The sequence below is a fragment of the Pristiophorus japonicus genome, chromosome 2, assembly GCF_044704955.1.
Source record: "Pristiophorus japonicus isolate sPriJap1 chromosome 2, sPriJap1.hap1, whole genome shotgun sequence".
NCBI classification, from domain to species: domain Eukaryota; kingdom Metazoa; phylum Chordata; class Chondrichthyes; family Pristiophoridae; genus Pristiophorus; species Pristiophorus japonicus.
Genome location: NC_091978.1, coordinates 367,871,496 through 367,886,839, shown reverse-complemented (window position 1 = coordinate 367,886,839; position 15,344 = coordinate 367,871,496). Strand labels below are relative to the sequence as shown.

Below are 15,344 nucleotides of genomic sequence, written 5' to 3'. Positions count from 1 at the left end.
ATCTTGACTAATGTGTTTCTAACTCCTGCCATTACCATTTGAATTTGGACCACCGTCCCGTTTGTCTCTCTAATCTCTCCTGTCTTCCACCCTATCACAGACCTTCCCTTTTGTTCTTTCTTCCCCTCCCCCTTTCAGGGCTGGTTAACAATCCGTTCTTTCCAAACACTCTCCAGTTCTGACGGAGGGTCATCGACCTGAAACGTTAACTCTGCTTCTCTCTCCACAGCTGCTGCCTGACCCGCTGAGATTTCCAGCATTTTCTGTTTTTATTACAGACTCCAGCATCCACAGAATTTCGCTCTTGTATATTTTGAAATTCTGCACCGACTGTCGAGCATGCCGGGGTGCACCAGAAACAGGAGGTCAGCACAAAGGTCTTCTCAAATCCAGGCCCTAATAATGAATGGGCAGCGGAGATTTCTGTTCCCTGATTGGCTGAGGGAAAGGCGCACCGCCCCTCTGATTGGCTGAGGGAAAGGCGCACTATCCCTCTGATTGGCTGAGGGAAAGGTGCACCACTCACTGATTGGCTGAGGGAAAGGCACACCGCGCCCCTGATTGGCTAAGGGAAAGGCGCACCACCCTCCCACGATTGGCTGAGGGAAAGGCGCACCGCCCACAAACCACCCCCCCCCCCCCGATTGGCTGAGGGAAAGGCGCACCACCCTCCCACGATTGGCTGAGGGAAAGGCGCACCGCCCACAACCACCCCCCCCCCCCCCCCCCCCGATTGGCTGAGGGAAAGGCGCACCACCCCTCTGATTGGCTGAGGGAAAGGCGCACCGCGCTCCCCCCCTGATTGGCTGAGGGAAAGGCTCACCACCCCTCTAATTGGCTGAGGGAAAGGCGCACTAGCCTTCTGACTGGCTGAGGGAAAGGTGCACCACTCACTGATTGGCTGAGGGAAAGGCACACCGCGCCCCTGATTGGCTAAGGGAAAGGCGCACCACCCTCCCACGATTGGCTGAGGGAAAGGCGCACCACCCCTCTGATTGGCTGAGGGAAAGGCGCACCGCGCCCCCCCCCCCCCGATTGGCTGAGGGAAAGGCTCGCCACCCCTCTGATTGGCTGAGGGAAAGACGCACCCCCCTCTGATTGGCTGAGGGAAAAGCGCACTGGCCCCACGTGATCCCAGGGTATGCTAATGCACAACAGCCCGCCGCTGGGATCCGTGGGCCGCTATGCTATGCGCAACTCCGCAGCCTTTCGAAGCAAGTTTTTGCTTGGGGCCTCGAGTCGGGTGAGTGCGGATCCCGTTCGGAGGGCAATGTCATACTTCTTAGTTACGCCGCCATATTTCAGGGTCCATGTGTTCAGCAACAACAACAGCTTGCATTTATATAGCACCTTTAACATAGTAAAAACGCCCCATGGCACTTCACAGAAGTGATTATCAAACAAAATTTGACACAGCCATGTAAGGAGATAATAATAACTTATTTATATAGCGCCTTTAATGTAGTGAAACATCCCAAGGCGCGTCACAACAGTGTTAGAGACAAAACAGATAAATTTGACACTGAGCTGCAGAAGAAACTAAGGTCAATGATCAAAAGCTTGGTCACAGAGGTAGGTTTTAAGGAGCGTCTTAAAGGAGGAAAGAGAGGTAGAGAGGCGGAGGGGTTTAGGGAGGGAGTTCCAGAGCTTGGGGCCCAGGCAGCTGAAGGCACGTCCACCAATGGTTGAGCGATTAGAATCGGGGATGTTCAAGAGGGCAGAATTTGAGGAGCGCAGGCATCTTGTGGGGTTGTGAGGCTGAAAAAGATTACAGAGATCTGGAGGGGGCGAGGCCACGGAGTGATACGTAAACAAGGATGAGAATTTTGAAATCGAGGCGTTGTTTAACCGGAAACCAATGTAGGTCAGAAAGCACAGGGGGTGATGGGTGATCGTGACTTGGTGTGGGTTAGTACACAGGCTGCTGAGTGTTGGATGACCTCAAGTTTACGTCGTGTGGAATGTGGGAGGCCGGCCAGGAGTGAGTTGGAGTAGTCAAGTCTAGAGGTAACAAAGGCATGGATGAGGGTTTCAGCAGCAGAGGTAGGGGCGGAGGCGGGCGATGTTAAGGTGGAAAAAGGCAGTTTTAGTTATGCCGCGGATATGTGGTTGGAAACTAATTTCCATTTTGGAACAGTCTTGTTCACCCTCAGATTGATGCTAGGCAGAGGGATGGAGTCAGTGGTTAGGGAACGCAGTTTGTGGCGGACTTGGTCAAAGAGGTAGGTTTTAAGGAGCGTCTTAAAGAGAGAACGAGAGGTAGCGAGATTTAGGGAGGGAATTCCAGAGCTTAGGGGCCAGGCAGCTGAAGGCACGACCCACAGTGATGGAACAAAGAAAATCAGGTATGCGCAAGAGGCCAATGAGCACAGGGGCGATGGGTGAATGGGGTTGGGTGATACAAGCGGTAGAGTTTTGGATGCCATTGCAGATGATGTCTTTTCTGCTCGTGTACAGCAAGAAACATCAAGAAATGCTGAAAGGAATTTAATGACAGACAGAAATGTGATCGCCTTGGGAGCCATCCCCTGGAATCTCCTTTTGGACTTCCTAAGATCTGAACATTCCAATTTGAAAACCTGTAATTACCTAAAGTTCCGCCTGAAAAGACAGATTAGAGCTCTGGTTCTAAATTGCAGCCAGCCACTCTACGTAATGAAACTGCGTCTTTGTCTACTCAACATCGGCAGTTATGCATGTACTCATTTGGCAAAATTGGTGAGAACTCTTCAATGTTTGCCTCTACCTCCATGAGTAGACTCTGTCAAAGAGCAGTGACCTCGGGAAGTGGTGAGGCCAAGTGCCCTGATGGGTCATTTCGATTCTCATCCTTGTTTACAAATCCCTCTGTGGCCTCGCCCCTCCCTATCTCTGGGGACGAAATTGATGGCCTTACCGCCGCCTGCCGCCGAGATCCACTAACATTCCTCCTCGAGTTCCGCCCTGTGCCAGTTTCGACCTGGTCTGGAGCGGGGGGGGGGGGGAGGGGAGAGCCGCCGGGAACCTCCCGCTGACGTCAGCGGACGGCCGAGGGGCACAACTGAGCTCCCGCCCGCCGAACTCCCAGATTCCTGCGGGCGGGAGTCGGCGGGAGAAAGGGAAGGGACCGACGGTAAGTATCATCATCATACCGAGGATAACTTGCTTCCACGTCAAAAAGTTCACAGGTGTTTCAATGATGGACCTGAAATTCCAGGTCCCGAACTACATCCTGAAGGGTGGAAGATGCCTGTACGTGGATTTTTTTAACGTGGGGTGGCCGTTGAACACCAGCCACCACACGGGCTTGACAGAGCTAGGTCTTGGTCCAGTGGCAAGGGTTAACCAGGATGACTGGAGACCAGCTCTGATGCACGGACCCAGCGCGCTCACATATCGCAGTGTGGGCTGGGCCCGTGCTGCCCCTGGGCCCTCGGCTCTTCTGGGCCACGAACTCTCGCCTCTCCTGGGCCCCGATCACGTCCCTCTACAATCTCTCGCTGCTCCTTTGACCCGACCTCGCCGCTCCTGCTGTACCTGCCCACGCTCCAATCACCGAGCTGGATCTTGGTGACGTCTCTCTTCACTGCCGTTGCTCTCCTGCTCCAGCCCATGCTGCTCCCTGGAGTGGTACCCCGCCACTCTGCTCCTTCCGCTCCCCGGCCTGCAAAGTATGAAGACCTGTAAAAAAAGGTGAGTGAACATTTTAAAAACATTTTTCTTACAGCGACTTACCGGCATGGGGTCTCCTGAAGGTGTTCCGTCTTTTTTTTTGCATTGATTTTTCTTTTCAGGTCTTCGACCATTTGCCTTCTTCACCACCTGCTGTACCTGTATGCCAACTTTCAATGACTGATGTACCATGACACCCAGGTCTTGTTGCATCTCACCTTTTCCTAATCTGCCGCCATTCAAATAATATTCTGTCTTCGCGTTTTTGCCCCCAAAGTGGATAACCTCATATTTATCCACATTATACTACATCAGCCATGCATTTGCCCACTCACCTAACCTGTCCAAGTCACCCTGCAGCCTCTTAGCGTCCCCCTCACAGCTCACACCGCCACCCAGTTTAGTGTCATCTGCAAACTTGGAGATATTACACTCAATTCCTTCATCCAAATCATTGATGTATATTGTAAAGAGCTGGGGTTCCAGCACTGAGCCCTGCGGCACTCCACTAGTCACTGCCTGCCATTCTGAAAAGGACCCGTTTATCCCGACTCTCTGCTCCCTATCTGCCAAACAGTTTTCTATCCATGTCAGTATATTACCACCAATACCATGTGCTTTGATTTTGCACACCAATCTCTTGTGTGGGACCTTGTCAAAAGCCTTTTGAAAGTCCAATACACCATATCCACTGGTTCTCCCCTGTCCACTCTAATAGTTACATCCTCAAAAAATTCCAGAAGATTTGTCAAGCATGATTTCTCCTTCATAAATCCATGCTGACTTGGACCGATCCTGTCACTGCTTTCCAACTGCACTGCTATTTCATCCTTAATAATTGATTCCAACATTTTCCCCACTACTGATGTCAGGCTAACTGGTCTATAATTACCTGCTTTCTCTCTCTCTCCCTTTTTGTAAAGTGGTGTTACATTAGCTACCCTCCAGTCCACAGGAACTGATCCAGAGTCGATAGACTATTGGAAAATGATCATCAATGCATCCACTATTTCTAGGGCCACTTCCTTAAGTACTCTGGGATGCAGACTATCAGGCCCCGGGGATTTATCGGCCTTCAATCCCATCAATTTCCCGAACACAATTTGCCGTCTAATAAGGATATCCTTCAGTTCCTCCTTCTCACTAGACCCTCAGTCCCCTAATACTTCGCCAAGGTTATTTGTGTCTTCCTTCGTGACGACAGAACCAAAGTATTTGTTCAACTGGTCTGCCATTTCTTTGTTCCCCATTATAAATTCACCTGAATCCGACTGCAAGGGACCTACGTTTGTCTTCACTAATCTTTTTCTCTTCACATATCTATGGAAGCTTTTGCAGTCAGTTTTTATGTTCCCAGCAAGCTTCTTCTCATACTCTATTTTCCCCCACTTAATTAAACCCTTTGTCCTCCTCTGCTGAATTCTAAATTTCTCCCAGTCCTCAGATTTGCTGCTTTTTCCGGCCAATTTATATGCCTCTTCCTTGGATTTAACACTATCCTTAATTTCCCTTGTTAGCCACGGTTGAGCCACCTTCCCCGTTTTATTTTTACTCCAGACAGGGATGTACAATTGCTGAAGTTCATCCATTTGATCTTTAAATGTTTGCCGTTGCCTATCCACAGTCAACCCTTTAAGTATCATTCGCCAGTCTATTCTAGCCAATTCACGGCTCAAACCATCGAAGTTACCCTTCCTTAAGTTCAGGACCCTAATTTCTGAATTAACTGTGTCACTCTCCATCTTAATAAAGAATTCTACCATATTATGGTCACTCTTCCCCAAGGGGCCTTGCACAATAAAATTGCTAATTAGTCCTTTCTCATTACACATCACCCAGTCTAGGATGGCCAGCTCTCTAGTTGGTTCCTCGACATATTGGTCTAGAAAACCATCCCTAATACACTCCAGGAAATCCTCTTCCACCGCATTGTTACCGGTTTGGTTAGCCCAATCAATATGTAGATTAAAATCACCCATGATACCTTTATTGCACGCATCCCTAATTTCTTGTTTGATGCTGTCCCTAACCTTACTACTACTGTTTGGCGGTCTGTACACCACTGACACCTGGAAGTCCCTGGCCAAAGACCGGCCTAGGTGGAGAAAGTGCGTCTGGGAGAGCGTTCAGCTCTTCGAATTTCAACGCCATGAGCGTGAAAAGGTCAAGCGCAGGCAGCGGAAGGAGCGTGCGGCAAACCCGTCCCATCCACCCCTTCCCTCGCCGACTGTCTGTCCCACCTGTGACTGTTCAGCCACCAAAGAACTCACTACAAGAGTGGAAGCAAGTCTTCCTCGATTCCGAGGGACTGCCTATGATGAGATGATACATGCATGTGTGTGTATATGTACAGAATCCTCAGGTACGAATCCGTGCCGGTTTTGGGGATTTTCCAGATTTCAGACGAGAAAATCAGTAGTCTGAAATCCGGAATCCTTGAGCGAACCCGTGCTGGATTTTGTGTTTTGCCTCAAAAGTGTCCGTTTTTCAACAATAATTCCGGATTCCGGTTGACTCTATCAGCTATGCGCAAAATGTCCGTTTTTTGGACAATACCGGTTTTCGGAGTTCCGGATTCGGGACGTTGCACCATATATATCTTCATCTTCTTAGGCAGTTCGCTGGAGTCGAGGATGACTTGCTTCCACACTAATGTGAGTTCTAAGGTGACTGAGGAGTCCAATGCGGAACCTACAGTCTCTGTCACAGGTGGGGCAGATGGTGGTTGGAGGGATGGGTGGGAGGGAGGATTGGGTTGTCGTGCGCTCCTTCCGCTGTTTGCGCTTGGCTTCCGCGTGCTCCCTGCGTGAGACTCGAGGTGTTCGGCGCCTTCCCGGATGCTTCTCCTCCACTTTGAGCGGCCTTGGGCCAGGGATTCCCAGGTGGGGATGTTGCACTTTTTTCAAGGAGGCTTTGAGGGTGTACTTATATATACTGTATACATTAGACACCTCAAATCGCTGGAAAAATACCACCAACGAAGCCTCCGCAAGATCCTGCAAATCCCCGGGAGGACAGACGCACCAACATTTACGTCCTCGACCAGGCCAACATCCCCAGCATCAAAGCACTGACCACACTTGACTAGCTCCGTTGGGCGGGCCACATTGCCCGCATGCCAGACACAAGACTCCCAAAGCAAGCGCTCTACTCGGAACTCCTACACGGCAAGCGAGCCCCAGGTGGGCAGAGGGAACTTTTCAAGGACACCATCAAAGCCTCCTTGATAAAATGCAATATTCCCACAGACACCTGGGAGTCCTTGGCCAAAGACCGCCCTAAGTGAAGGAAGAGCATCCGGGAGGGCGCTGAGCACCTCGAGTCTCGTCGCCGAGAGCATGCAGAAACCAAGCGCAGGCAGCGGAAGGAGCGTGCGGCAAACCAGACTCCCCACCCACCCTTTCCTTCAACCACTGTCTGTCCCACCTGTGACAGAGACTGTAATTCCTGTATTGGACTGTACAGTCAGCTGAGAACTCACTTTTAGAGTGGAAGCAAGTCTTCCTCGAATATGAGGGACGGCTTATGATGATGATGATATATATATATATATATATAAATGTTAACATTACAAACCGACTAAACTTTAGAACCATGCTCCCATAGCAAGGATGATTGATAAGGATTATATGACGTCTGAAATTATTGTGACACTGATCGCAGAACCCTGCGCCTGCCTTATTGAATCAATAATTGTCTCTACAAAGTAGCAAGGGATTGCGTTGGTAGTGGCTCCTTTTTGAATTATTGAGGGGTCTCAAATTGCGGAACTAATGAGCATTATATTGAAGGGAAAGCAAAAGGGAGGAGGTGACCAAGGCGCAGGGAGAAAAGAAAACATGAACTGCCATCGTGTCTGGCTCCGGGGTCAAGGGTCAGCAGAGTTAACTTCCTAATCCTGCGTGTCAATTAAATAGCGTACTGTGAACCTCCAACTTTATTACTTTGCTGCCTGGATTTGAGGGAGCACGCACACAGAGTATGTCAGGGCTCTGAAAGAATAGATTGTCACAGAGGAGGGGATTAGGAGGCTGACTTTTGCTGGAGGGAGACCACACGTCTCAAATCCTCCCCATGTCCGACATGCAGCTTTCAAAGGCTGAAGATTGGACATCAAGATCAACTCATATTAAAGCGCCTGTTCAGCAAACAGGATTTGTTTACTCAATTTGCAAAAAAAAAGTTGGAAAATTGTTGACACAATACAAATGACACTTTACTGTAGGCCTGTCACACTGTAAAGGCTAAATATTATATGTAAGCTGTTCAAAGAATCATAGACTAAGAACGGTAGTATAGTGGTTATGTTGCTGGACGAGTAATCCCGAGGTCTAGACTAATGATCTGGAGACTCGAGTTTAAATCCCACCACGGTAGCTGGGGAATTTACAATTCAATTAAATAAATCTGGAATAAAAAGCTGGGATCAGTATTGATCACCATGGAACTATTGGTTTGTCGTAAAAACCCATCCATTTCACTAGTATCCTTTAGGGAAGGAAATCTGCCGCCCTTACCCTGTCGAGCCTATATGTGACTCCAGATGCACAGCGATGTGGTTGATTCTTAACTGCACTCTGAAATGGCCCAGCGGGGCACTCAGTGTTGAGAAGGCGGCTCACCACCACCTTCTCGAGGGCAATTAGGGACGGGCAATAAATGCCGGCCTTGCCAGCGACACCCATATCCCGTGAATGAAAATAAAATTGTAGAATAGTAAAAAAGGAGGCCATTCGGCCCATCCAGTCCACTCCGGCTCTTTCGAAGAGCGCCCCAGTTAATCCCACTCCCCCCGGCTCTTTCCCCATATCCCTGCAATTATTTATCCTTCAAGTAATTATCCAATTCCCCTTTGAAGAGCCCCTGGCTCTTTTGCGGGAAGTAAACCTGGAGCTGGGATTTGCAGAGGAGTCGCTGAGGAGGGAGGGTGGGGAGAGTGAATTAAACTCCTCCCCGCCCCCAATCTTATGTATTTTTTCTCTCTCTCTCTCTTTCCCATGGCAGCTGGTCATTATTTCGCCATTCATACCCCATCTAGACTCATTTTTTTGTTTCTTAACTTGTGCCATTACCATCTCAAGTTGGCCCAGCATCCCTTTTGTCTCTCAAATCTCTCCTGCCTTCCACCCTATCACAGACCTTCCCTTTTGTCCTTTCCTCTCCCCCTTTCAGTGCTCCTGAAGAATTTTTTAATTTCGAACATTCGCAGTTCTAATGGAGGGTCACAGACCGGAAACATTGGCCCAGAAATCCCGGCCTCCCCAGGTCGGTACAGAGTATGTACGGAGTGTGTACGGGGTGTATACCGAGTGTGTACGGAGTGGAGTGTGTACGGGGTGTGTACGGAGTGTGTACGGAGTGGAGTGTGTACGGGGTGTGTACGGGGTGTGTACGGACCCGGGAAGGCATCACAAAAGCCGGTTTACAGCGCACAATGCGCATGCATGCTTGACAGATCCTCCGCATCTCGGGACCGAGAACATTTTCAAGGGCAAGATTGCGAGATTTAACCATATCTTGCCCAGCAAGTGTCCTCAAGACTCTTGCGCCTGATAAAAGCAGCGGCATAGCCTAATTTTACAGGTGTAAGAGTTTTAAAACGCACTTAAAACATAAAGAATAAAATTTACAAAACACATTTTATTGTTTAATACCCTGCCCACTATATTAAATTTAATTTAAACCATAATTAAAGTAACTTTTTAAAAACTCGGAAAAAAAAAATTCTCGAAGATATTTATTAACTTTAATTTCAATTAATTTTAATTATGTGAGGTGTGTTTTTTATTTTTTATTTGGTGATATTGTGTTTGGGTTTTTTATTCTCAGTTAATAGCAATGAGACCTGGGGGTACTTGTGCATGAAACATAAAAGGTTAGTATACAGGTGATCAGGAAGGTCAATGGAATCTTGGCCTTCATTGCAAAGGTGATGGAGTATAAAAGCAGGGAAGTCTTGCTACAGTTGACAAGGTATTGGTGAGCCCACACCTGGAATACTGCGTGCAGTTTTGGTTTCCATATTTACGAAAGGATATACTTGCTTTTTGAGGCAGTTCAGAGAAGGTTCACTCGGTTGATTCCGGTGATGAGGGGGTTGACTTATGAGGAAAGGTTGAGGAGGTTGGTCCTCTACTCATTGGAATTCAGAAGAATGAGAGATGATCTTATCGAAATGTATAAGATTATGAGAGGGCTTGACAAGGTGGATGCAGAGAAGATGTTTCCACTGATGGGGGAGACTAGAACTAGGGGGCATAATCTTAGAATAAGGGGCCACCCATTTAAAACTGAGACGAGGAGAAATTTCTTCTCTCAGAGGGTTGTAAATCTGTGGAATTCGCTGCCTCAGAGAGCTGTGGAAGCTGGGACATTGAATAAATTTAAGACAGAAATAGACAGTTTATTAACTGATAAGGGAATAAGGGGTAATGGGGAGCGGGCTGGGAAGTGGAGCTGAGTCCATGATCGGATCAGCCATGATCGTATTAAATGGCGGAGCAGGCTCGAGGGGCTGTATGGCCGACTCCTGCTCCTATTTCTTATGTTCTTATGAGAACTCATAGATTCGGAGTTCCCATTGCTATTAATTGAGAATACTGTACTTGATTGGTTGAGCAGTCACACGTGACTGCATCGTCTCCGTGGGAACCTGGAGGACGGGAGGGCACGGGAAGAGAAGGCCTCCTCACCGGAATCCCACACTCCTCCTGGTCCACCAGGTACTTTCGGAAAAATTCTCCAGTTGGAGGGGTTTGTCCGATACAGCCTCCGACTGGAAATTCAGGCCCATTGACTCTGTCTCTCTCTCCACAGATGCTGCCCCGACCCGCCGAGTATTTCTAACATTCTCTGTTTTTATTTTGCTTTTGTGTTGTTGTGGTTGTGGGGAAAGAGTGCATGCTTGGCAGCTCAGTACTTAGGCCAAGGGATCATCAGTGGAGCTTGATTTTCACCCTCTGATTTCTTAAATCAAGGTAGACAGATGAAGAGGAGCGTAGTTTCTGAAGACAAAGAGAAACATTGACTCTTCATGCCGCTCAAAAACAAAATCTTACCAAGTACTTCGCACGCAAGAAAGTCTCCGAAACAAGCAGCTGTCTCCCATAAGCTTCCAATGTTAGTGTCACCTGGCACTGGCTTCATTTTACACCCATTATTTCACCTGCTTTCCCATCATCTGACTGATCTATTCGTTGCCCTGGAGCAGTCAGATCTATAAGTGAAGGAACCAAACTGTAGATGAGGTCCTGATCTTTTTAATAATACTATTAGTTAAACTTCGGTGTCATTGTTCAGGAATGAAACTAATAATAATTAAAATAAAATTGTGTCTCTCTTGCCCTTTTGGCTGCTTTTCTGCTTGTCTGCCAGTCTGTGGGCTAGTTCTTTCTGTCTTTCTCTCCTGGTCCTTCTCTCCCACTCGTCCTTCCCGCTCCTCTGTCCGATTGTCACCCACGGACTTTCATTGCTGAATCTGTGTGCCTCCATTAGACAGTGTCTCACTCTCTCCGTCCCCGTCAGTCTGCGGTGAGTCCCTCCCCACTCCCTTGGTGCGTTTCTCAGTGCTTTGCCTCTCTGTAAATCTATCTCTGGTTTTCCATCTATCTTCGCCTGTCTTTTGCTCTTCAGCCCTGAACCCTCTGAGCTCTCTGCGCTCCTCCAATTCTGGTCTCATGTATATTCCCCTCCACTTCCTTCGCCCCATCATTGGTGGCCATGCCTTCAGCTGCCTGGGCCCCGAGCTCTGGAACTCCCTCCCTAAACCTCTCTACCTCTCCTCCTTTACGACGCTCCTTAAAACCTCCCTCTTTGACTAAGCACCTGACCTACTATCTCCTTATGTCCCTCGGTGTCAAATGTAGTCTGGTAACGCTGCTGTGAAGCGCCTTGCGATATTTTACTCATCCCCCACACAGACATATCGCCCTGATCAGGTTCACCACCCTCTGACAGCAGCAAAGGTCGTCTCATCTCACCTCCTGGACATCAAAAATTTATTTTCTCAATCCTTGCCAAGAGTGCCAGCAGTGTGGAGACACTGGAGTCAGACGATAGATCATGGGGTCAGTCCCATCGTCACTACCCCCTCCCAACACCATCCCTTCCCCAGTCCCATCTCGAAGGATTAGGCCTATGATTGTTTAACGTGCGCTCCGTGTCGGGGAGCCTGGTCTCCCAGGCTCAGTTTCGGGTCCCGATAGGAGAATTAAAGCCCAGGTGTCAAGCACCCCCATGGGTCCCAGCGTGTAACTCCGGACAGGAAATTCGATGGTTCCAAGGGGCGGTCCCTAAAATGGGGGTCACCAGAGAAGACGTTTCCACTTGTGGGCAGTCCAAAACTAGGCTGGCCATAAATATAAGCGTGTCACCAAATAAACCCAACAGGACCAACCTCTTTATAACATAAGAAATAGGAGCAGGAGTCGGCCATACGGCCCCTCGAGCCTGCTCCGCCATTTAATAAGATCATGGCTGATCCGATCATGGACTCAGGTCCACTTCCCTGCCCGCTCCCCATAACCCCTTATTCCCTTATCGATTAAGAAACTGTCTATCGCTGTCTTAAATTTATTCAATGACCCAGCTTCCACAGCTCTCAGGTGCGAATTCCACAGATTTACAACCCTCTGAGAGAAGAAATTCCTCCTCATCTCAGATTTAAATGAGCGGTCATTTTACCCAGACATTGTGGAACAGGGAGGGGTTGAGGTGAATAGTATCGATGCATTTACGGGGAAGCTGGATAAACACATGCGGGGGGAAAGGAATAGAAGGATATGGTGATGGAGTGAGATGGAGAGGGTGGGAGGGGGCTGGTGTGGAGCATAAACACCGGCACGGAGCGGTGGGGCATAAACCCCGGCACAGAGCGGTGGGGCATAAACCCCGGCACGGAGCGGTGGGACATAAACCCAGGCACGGAGCGGTGGGGCATAAACCCCGGCACGGAGCGGTGGGACATAAACCCCGGCACGGAGCGGTGGGGCATAAACCCCGGCACAGAGCGGTGGGGCATAAACCCCGGCACGGAGCGGTGGGACATTAACCCCGGCACGGAGCGGTGGGGCATAAACCCCGGCACGGAGCGGTGGGACATAAACCCCGGCACGGAGCGGTGGGGCATAAACCCCGGCACGGAGCGGTGGGGCATAAACCCCGGCACGGAGCGGTGGGGCATAAACCCCGGCACGGAGCGGTGGGCCCAATGGCCTGTTTCTGTGCCGTACATTCTCTGTAAGCAGTAAGAGGGGGGAGGGGGTGCATTGGGGCTGCAGTATTTTTGTGGGCTCATGAGAAACATTCGTGTCCCCCCCAAAAAAAAATCCCCGCACCCCCTCCAAAACTTGAAATTATGCTCCATCCACCCAGACATGACTAGCCGGCGTTTGGAACTTCTTTGGCTGAGTTTGGAGACAGATTTCTGAGAGACGAGGGAACAATGGTGGGGGGGGGGGGGTCTCTACCACCCTTTCAGGCAGTGAGTTCCAGACCCCCACCACCCTCTGGGTGAAAACATTTCCCCTCAAATCCCTTCCAAACCTTCTACAAATATATTTAAAAAATGCAAACATGCTGTAATTTTATACATTGCTAAAGGCAAATTACAAAGCAAAAATAATACATTTTAACATACATATAAATATGAACAAATCATTATACCACAAATGAACTCAAGTTCATACTGAAAGAGTTGGGCATCTTTATAATTCACCCCAGTCTAGAGATTCCAAGTTAATTAAATGGAAGTTAGAAGGGATTCTGATAGAATGTTAAATGCGGTATTTAAACACTTCAATCACTTGAATTAGAAACTGATGAAATCCCGATGACTTTATGCGTCAGCGGTGAATGTGGGAATGAGGCGGAGACTGAGTTTCCGCCAATAAATTCATCGGGTTATTGGTTTCCTGGCCGTGGGGTGAAATGATATTATTTTGTCTGTCGCTTCACATGTTGTCGGATAGGGGGGCGGGTGGGTTTGTTTCAAATATTTAAATAATGGTACCTGTACTGGGCACGTTGCTTTCTCTTTGCTGTGATACATTGATCTGTGGTATAATCAATAAACACGACGTTGAATGAAATACTGGATCACTTTTCATTATTTTTACAAAGTCACCCCATTCATTTGTGTGCCCCAGTTTTATCAAACCAAAACAAGGTGAAGTACCCCACCCATTATTAAACTAAAGTCCAAATCATTAAAAAAAAGGGAATTTTATCTATTTAAATAACAACAATCATATAACAGTGTCCTCGGGCAATGTTTATCCCTCAATCAACATTGCTAGGTTCGTGCAGCAGAGCAGGTCTCCAATCGTCTTGGATCCCCTTGCCGCTGGACCAAGACCTAGCTCCGTCAAGCCCGTGTGGTGGCTGGTGTGCAACGGCCACCCCACGTTAAAAGAATTCACGGACAGGTATCTTACATAGAAAATAGGTGCAGGAGTAGGCCATTTGGCCCTTCAAGCCTGCACCACCATTCAATAAGATCATGGCTGATCATTCCCTCAGTACCCTTTTCCTGCTTTCTCTCCATATCCCTTGATCCCCTTAGCCGTAAGGGCCATATCTAACTCCCTCTTGAAGATATCCAATGAACTGGCCTCAACAACTCTCTGCGGCAGGGAATTCCACAGGTTAACAACTCTCTGAGTGAAGAGATTTCTCCTCATCTCAGTCCTAAATGGCCTACCACTTATCCTAAGACTGTGTCCCCTGGTTCTGGACTTCCCCAACATCGGGAACATTCTACCCGCATCTAACCTGTCCCGTCCTGTCAGAATCTTATATGTTTCTATGAGATCCCCTCTCATCCTTCTAAACTCCAATGTATAAAGGCCCAGTTGATCCAGTCTCTCCTCATAGGTCAGTCCTACCATCCCGGGAATCAGTCTGGTGAACCTTCGCTGCACTCCCTCAATAGCAAGAACGTCCTTCCTCAGATTAGGAGACCAAAACTGAATACAATATTCCAGGTGGGGCCTCACCAAGGCCCTATACAACTGCAGTAAGACCTCCCTGCTCCTATATTCAAATCCCCTAGCTATGAAGGCCAACATAACATTTGCCTTCTTCACCGCCTGCTGTACCTGTATGCCAGCTTTCAAAGACTGATGAACCATGACACCCAGGTCTCGTTGCACCTCCCCTTTTCCTAATCTGCCGCCATTCAGATAATATTCTGTCTTCGCGTTTTTGTCCCCAAAGTAAACAACCTCACATTTATCCACATTATACTGCATCTGCCATGCATTTGCCCACTCACCTAACCTGTCCAAGTCACCCTGCAGCCTCCTAGCGTCCTCCTCACAGCTCACACCGCCACCCAGTTTAGTGTCATCTGCAAACTTGGAGATATTACACTCAATTCCATCATCCAAATCGTTAATGTATATTGTATAGAGCTGGGGTCCCAGCACTAAGCCCTGCGGCACTCCACTAGTCACTGCCTGCCATTCTGAAAAGGACCCATTTATCTCGACTCTCTCCTTCCTGTCTGCCAACCAGTTCTCTATCCATGTCAGTATATTACCTCCAGCACCCTTCAATGTGCAGTTCGGGACCTGGAACATCGCGACCCTCATGGACAACTCCATTTACAACTCATATTAATGTTCCTCGACTCCGGGGACTGCCGAAGGGAAGATTACTGCCGAAACATCTTGGGCTGGATTGTCGGCACTGTT

General features: G+C 48.6%; 1 protein-coding gene across 2 annotated transcripts in view; it reads left to right on the top strand.

Annotated features, from left to right (window-relative positions):
- The window catches only part of stpg2 (sperm-tail PG-rich repeat containing 2), a 438,535-nt gene extending 424,817 nt beyond the window's left edge, over positions 1-13,718 (top strand). For both annotated transcript variants that reach the window (XM_070866156.1, XM_070866147.1), the window contains one exon: positions 10,629-13,718. The gene's annotated coding sequence lies outside the window, so the exon portion shown is untranslated. The remainder of the gene's footprint in view (positions 1-10,628) is intronic.
- The last annotated feature ends 1,626 nt before the right edge of the window (positions 13,719-15,344 follow it).